Raw genomic sequence first — 6,937 nt, 5'->3', positions numbered from 1 at the left:
CAATCACTTTTGCTTCCTAAATGGACAGATTGATATACCTGATGTTTAACTGACTTGGTGTTTTACTGTGACAATTAAAGCTGCAGTCGGTAGGATTTGCAAAAATAACTTTTTTTCATATTTGCTAAAACTGTCACTACATTCTGGTAGTAGTATGTGAGACAGATCATATGTGACAGAATGTAGTTTATCTGGTGACCCCTATTGTCTTTAATTTAATTTGCCCTAAGAAAAATCTCCAATCACAAACAGGGGGTGTCTCTCCGCTCTGTCAATCATCTGGGTACACGCTGCGCACCGCTGCAGGACCAGTGCACACACTCACTCGCTCGGTCAAGACCAACAAAGATATGTGTGTGCAGTTGCCTGTGCTCTCATGGCTAAATGCTCCCCCATCAGTGTCATACTGTTTAGGTTGCATCACTATTTATCTCCAAACATAGCATCCCGTGCTATGCTAAATGCTTAGTATGTATTGATATACCCAGCTGTGGCTACAGTCACGTTCACGTAGGCCTACTGAATTTGCAAATGCACTCATCACTTACGTATTTATTTGTCACTTCAGAGCAGATATTATTTTTACATGCGCAATCTTCTGTGTGCTTGCCAATAACACAGGAGCGTTCCCGAAGCAAGACTCCACTTTTGCCATGTGGAAAAGTAAAATGCACATTGCCCCTGCGTTGAAACATTTTGTTCGACACTGATAATCATAACTACAGATTAAGTACTCAAATGATTTATTCCCCTCATAGTATTTCGACTTGTGATCAATTTGTAAAAAACACTGACAATGTTGTTTTCACAAAAAGTCACAGGTAATAATGTGAGGCAACAGTAACTAAGAATGTGTTATAGTCTACCAATGTCGACAGTAGGCCAGTAGGTAACTTCTTACCGGTGGGCACGTCATGTTACGTACCTTGCCTGGCTTCAGTTACCATGGTAGCCTGCACGGGCACGGCGGACTGGGAGGAGCTGTGAAGGCAGAACTGAAGTGCAGCTGAGAGGGGGGGGGGGGGAGGGAGCAGGAGTCGTTGAATTTTGAATTCTGAGACTAATTCCACTCTCTTCTCAAACCTACCGACGGCAGCTTTAAGTGTTCCCTTCATTTTTTGGAGCAGTGTATAAATCTCATGACGTATAGACGTCCAAAATGGTTCACTCTGTCAGCATTGTGGTATGGTATCAGCATGGTTTGAAACACCAGGTGGTGTTCTGAGCCATGTACAACACATAAAATGTTTGTTTGTTTTTTAATATACATTTTGTCAGGAATGTGATATTCAAACTACAATTAATGTGTTTCATCACAGTCCAGGAATGTCATTTAGTTTAAAGCTCAAAAAACACATCAACTGTGCAGTATCTCTTTAAATTAAAAAACTATTTTTTCATTAACAATCCTTAATCTGGTTTTAGACTCCACTCCATTTGAGTAACTCCCACTGGACACTGCTTTTTGGAGGGTGTTTTTTCAGAGTGTAACTGACCATATCAGCCTTGACTTTTACACAGCATTGTTTCTCGAGAGAAGAAAAAAATTCTAAATCAAATAATCAGGGAGCAGACAAGGGGTAAGATGGTGGGGGTTGAAGATCCACATGAGCGTGAAATACCAGATATTGTTACCAAATCCCACTAACAATTTCACATGAAATTTCTCCCACTCAGCCTCTTCCTATGTCTCTTATCTACAGTTCTCATTTTCTCTCATTTTCTCTCGTACCCTTTATCTCCACCCATCCATCCCTTTTTCTCTCTTCATCTCTTCTCTTATTCCGCTCTTGCTCTGTCTCCTTCACCCCCCACTTCCTAAAGTCTCTTTCTCTCTTTCGTCTTCAGGTTGCCCTCAGCCTCCTCTCCTCTTCTCTCGTTACCATTTTATAGGCTTGTTAGTTCCACTTGAAATGCCAAATGACAAACAATCTAAACCCAGTGAGCTGCTACCTTGCTGCCCTCGTAGAGCTGCGGAGTCTAAACAAACAGGATATGAGCTGAAACACGGACGCAGTCCGCCCCTGCCCGCCCACAATAAATCCTCATAGGTTTTAGGCACACACAAGCTGTGTAAAGACAAACACAATCATTTTTTACCTTTGAATTAAGATTGTGACGATGTATAGAGCCAAGTTAGACCAGCTACTGTAGCTGCAATGTATTCTGGCTGTATATGTTTACGTTTGATTGATCCTTTACTCATCAAATTCATATGAAATAATTCCAGCAATATATTTTTTGTATTTCCGGATACATACATACATACACACTATGCAGAGAATCGGTTACTGTTTTTTGTTGTTGCCCTATTATCGTTTCAATGAAGCTCAGTGTGAACATTAAATAGACCAGACTATATTTAGAGACATTTATTTAGAAGATATGAGTTTAAAACAACAATATCTAATCAAACAAATGTAAATATTTACAGGTCTGATAGTGCCACTGTTGCATATCTCTGGTTTGTCCGTCAGTGGACTGCTTTTGGTGGCTCCTCATCACTGCTGACTGAAAATGTTCTCATAAATTTACATCTCTAATCTCAGAGAATATCCAATTTTTTTCCTCGCAAATTTACAACTTTAATGTCAGAAATTCCGTTTTATTTTAAAACTTACTTATGTGTTATTTTTTGGTGCTAACAAAGAAGAGGGACTTAAATACTTAATGATATTATTATTTATTTTTTATGTCATAACTAGAAACCAATGGATTTTAATTTAGTTTTGTTTGTCTTCATTTTTCGGGAAGACAATGTAATTTTCAAGGCAGCAGCAAATTCATTTAAATTCATAATATCATAAACTTTATTTGACTTAATTTACAATGAATAATACTGACACTCCACAAAGGGTTGAAGTATATTAATATGAAGGAGAGACTATGAGTTTAACATGAGTCTGATTCCTGAGAGATAATTACATTTCATGCTTCTAATAACTTTAATTAAACTGAAATTATAATTGTTAATTTACTTCATTTAATGCTGGCATCAAGCCTTATGTTCTGTGTAATGTGTGTATGTTGGTATATAGGATCCATATTTTAGATTTATTTGTTGATATTTAATCTTGTTTGATGGATGACAGAAAAAGGAAACAGCAGTTGCAGTCCTCGGGAAGGCATGGCATGAAATGAACAAAATATTACAAAAAAATCTATTAAAACACAATAAAAACATAATCAACCAGGTGAATCATAAAAAAAAAAACATATGATACCCCAGCTCCAATACCTAGAACAGTTCTCCTTACCAAACAGCTGCTGCGACTATGCTTTGCTCTTGGCTCAAGGCCTTGTTGAGTGATTGTTACATGCTACTATCAGAGCTATCACCACTCTGTTTGTTAGTGTGTGTTTGTTTTCTGTGGCTGTGGTGGTTGTGGGCAGGGTGAACAAACATGTCCTTTTGAGTCAGTGGCGGCAGAGCTAATATTGACCAGCACGCTCTGCGACATGCTGCAGGTCACATTAAGCACAGTAGCGACGGAGAGAGAAAAGCCAATGACACGCCTTATCACCTGGATGAATTAGTCTCCGTCTGTCAGACTGATCAGAAACACACCACACAGTGAGGGGGAGATAGGAAGGGGGTTGACACAAGCTTCACTCATACAGTACATCCTGCAGTGTTTCAAGCTGTATATTGAATCTGGATTGTGTTAGCCTGACATTAAATTGTGTAGACTAATTTTCATTTGCAAATGTTTCTGGAACAGTAGTCCTGTCATATCTTAAAGGATTCTTATCACCTCCGCCAAGGAGGTTATGATTTCTACCCTGTCCATTTGTTTGTCAGTAGGATTACACTAATACTACTGAACAGATTTCCATGAAACTTGGTGAAAGGATGGGACATTAGGAATCCATTAGTTTTTGACACAGATCCAGACAAAGAGGGCAGATCCAACTATTTATTTTTAATTTTTTTTCGACATTTACATTTTCACATATTTCCTGGGAAATAATTAATATATACATGGATCTATATTAAACCTATGACTGTGTGCAATTTGGTGCTATCAAAATAGAATCAGGAGCTAGCAGACTTAAATGTGGTTTCATAAGAGGACTGTCAGGACTTGGGGGAGGGAGGCGCTCTACTGAGTGACGTTTAAGTTTCCTTTTTAGGTATTTATTCTTCTCTGCCACCTCAGTACTGTTAGAATCCGTCTGTGTCCTCAGTCTTTTGTGTGTGTGTGCATGCGTGCGTGCGTGTCTGGTGGTGGGCGTCACCAACTGCCAATCCTGCCATCATCTCACCTCCAGTCTGCAGTATTGAAGACCGGCTCTTTCTCCCACTCGCCAGATCGTACAGTCACCAACAGTGGTACTATGTCAGGTCTTCTGCTATATGCTCTAATCAAGTTTCAATTGTTTTCTGTTAACTCATATCGATCTCTGTGTGCTCCAGGTCCAGCTCTCGGTTCAAAGCTGCCTTGCCTTATCCAGCTCACAACCTCCATTCTACAAGCCATATGGATCAAGTCCCCTGAGTCATCCCCTCGGTTCACTGCTGGAGTTTTCCTATCTATCCTGGATCACTGCTGCACAGCCTGGAGCTCAAAACGCATATTGAACTGTAAAATAAATTCCTTAAACTTACCTTTAACACACTTCTATCTTCAGTGTGTGAGCACTCAGCGTTTGGGTCCAAGCTTCTTTGTGAGAAATCATAACAAGTACAAATAAAAAGACATGGGGGAAAGGGTCTCTCTGTTATAGTCTTTTTTTTCCTTCATATTAAGATTGTTCAGTACAAAACAGCAATGTTTCAGTGGTTAATAGCTGTGCAGACAATGTGTGACAGAAATCACATTATGATTGTCTCCATTGGGTTTGTAAGAACTTTACCTACATTCTGGTGACTTCCTGGTTTTGGACCTGCATGTGTGTTTTGCCCTGTCTCCCTTTTAACTCAGTTGGTGGATTTGGATGAGGTCAAGGAAAGGTGTAATGGAGAATTCACAGGACTTAGAAGTTGACTACATAATTATGCAACGGCAGATGTTATTGTCGTGCGTCTGCCATTGTGGACAACAAAATGCATATCTTATAGGTGACTTCGCCCTGTGCCTTCTTAGCAGGTTGATTCATGTTAAACATGGACAACATGGATTTATTCATCACCAAGGTTGGAATTGAAACAAAAACAATATTATAGGCTACGAAAGTGAATGGAAAGGGTTGTCACATTGAGAATGTTTGCTCTTGCTCCTGTCCATTCATATTTATCCACATGACACCGTGTGACATCAGATGTAAATGCTTCATGGCAAATGTAACTTACATGATCACTTCTGGGTCATATTCATACTCTTCTTCTACTTCAGATTTAATTGTTTACCTAGAACCGGTGGGGCGTCTATTTGTCCTCATAGGAAATAGGAAAGGAAGCATTGGAGCACCTTTCCTAAGCATTTAAAAAATTTCGAACAGCTCTTATCATGACTGGCGATGAAATACTTCCAGGTCATTTCAGGATTTGGGAACCTTCCTAAGCAAATTTGACAATTCGACCGCACCCAGCGCGTGCTGCTGTTTGGGCGAGGCCTCCAGTTCCCTCTCCCCCCGCCAGTTCTCCTTGCACAGCTGTTCCCCATCCTGCAATATACTACATCATATCGCATTGGCTCAGACACTGCTCCTTCCCCAGAACGACAATTCACTTTGTGGTTCTTCTGCTTTGGACAACCTTTGCTCTTTGACTACCTTTGATTTTTGATAAGCATGTTTTTGTTCCTCCCTGCCTGTACCTTATTCTTTATTGTTCCCTGTCTGCTTTAGGATCACCTTTCCCCCTTTCTGTTACCACCACACTCAAGCAGCTCCTTAGCTTTCTATCCCTGGACACCATGAGGATTCTTTGTACATCACAGTGTACTGTTTATTAAACATTGTTTTATTATTTTACATATCGATTTTGATTGCCTGATACCAACCTTAACAGTTTCTGTGGGAAAAACTATGACTCAAACAATCATTATAAAACACAACATTTTCCCTTGGGCTCTGAAAATCTAGATATCTGACAATGGCAGCCAGCATGTGTTGAACGGTTCGACACAACGTCTCAGCTGGATAAACCTCTGTTAACTCCTCTCGTGTTCTTCATTCAAATTCTTCTTTTATCTCCTTTTTCTGTTTCTGCCATCAGATAACTGAATGTGCACAAACACTGATTTAATTGCAGCCATTTTATTCTCCAGTTACTAACTAACTAGGCAAACCTGAGCTCCTGCACCACGATGCTAAGGACACTGTTACTGTGAATCACTTTGTTATGACGATGACGTCACAATGCAAAATCAATATACATACAGCTTAGTAACGAGACCTGCACTGTGTGATCAGTCGACTCTATCTGAGCAGACGTACCACATTGCCATTGTGCATATGTATTTAATCCAGTCTGCAGGTTGTGTAGAAAAGTTATTTTGTAGTGTAGAAGAAAATGTTTTAACTGTTGACAGTGACATATAGTAAACACTTTTTGCAAGACTCCATGTAATCTACCAATACACGTTAGTCCTTCTGTGGGTTCCACCGATCAAATTCCAGCAGATTATTTCTGTCAATAAACTGGAGACTTGGCACGTGTTTGTGTGGGACAGAATAATATGTGGTTGGATATTTCGTAATCAAACTTAAACTTTATATCTGCCGATGGTCACGTACTAGTTGGTAAGCAGAGCATTTTACATATAGTATAAGTGAGATGTTTGACAGATCTGGGGAAACAGTGTGTCTTATTATCTGCCTTGTAGTTTGATCTGCAGAAAGATCTAAAATGAGATATGTTCATAATGTGATACTAGTGAGGTGAAGTTAAAGCTCCCTGTGCCCAGCAGCACTAGATTACTAGGAACGTTTTTTATAACATTGGACGAGTTATAAGATAATAAGATATTTTAATCTATTACTTAAGAGCACT

Source organism: Scophthalmus maximus, chromosome 9 (genome assembly GCF_022379125.1).
Source record: "Scophthalmus maximus strain ysfricsl-2021 chromosome 9, ASM2237912v1, whole genome shotgun sequence".
In the NCBI taxonomy this organism is placed as follows: domain Eukaryota; kingdom Metazoa; phylum Chordata; class Actinopteri; order Pleuronectiformes; family Scophthalmidae; genus Scophthalmus; species Scophthalmus maximus.
Note: the sequence above shows the minus strand (reverse complement) of the source record.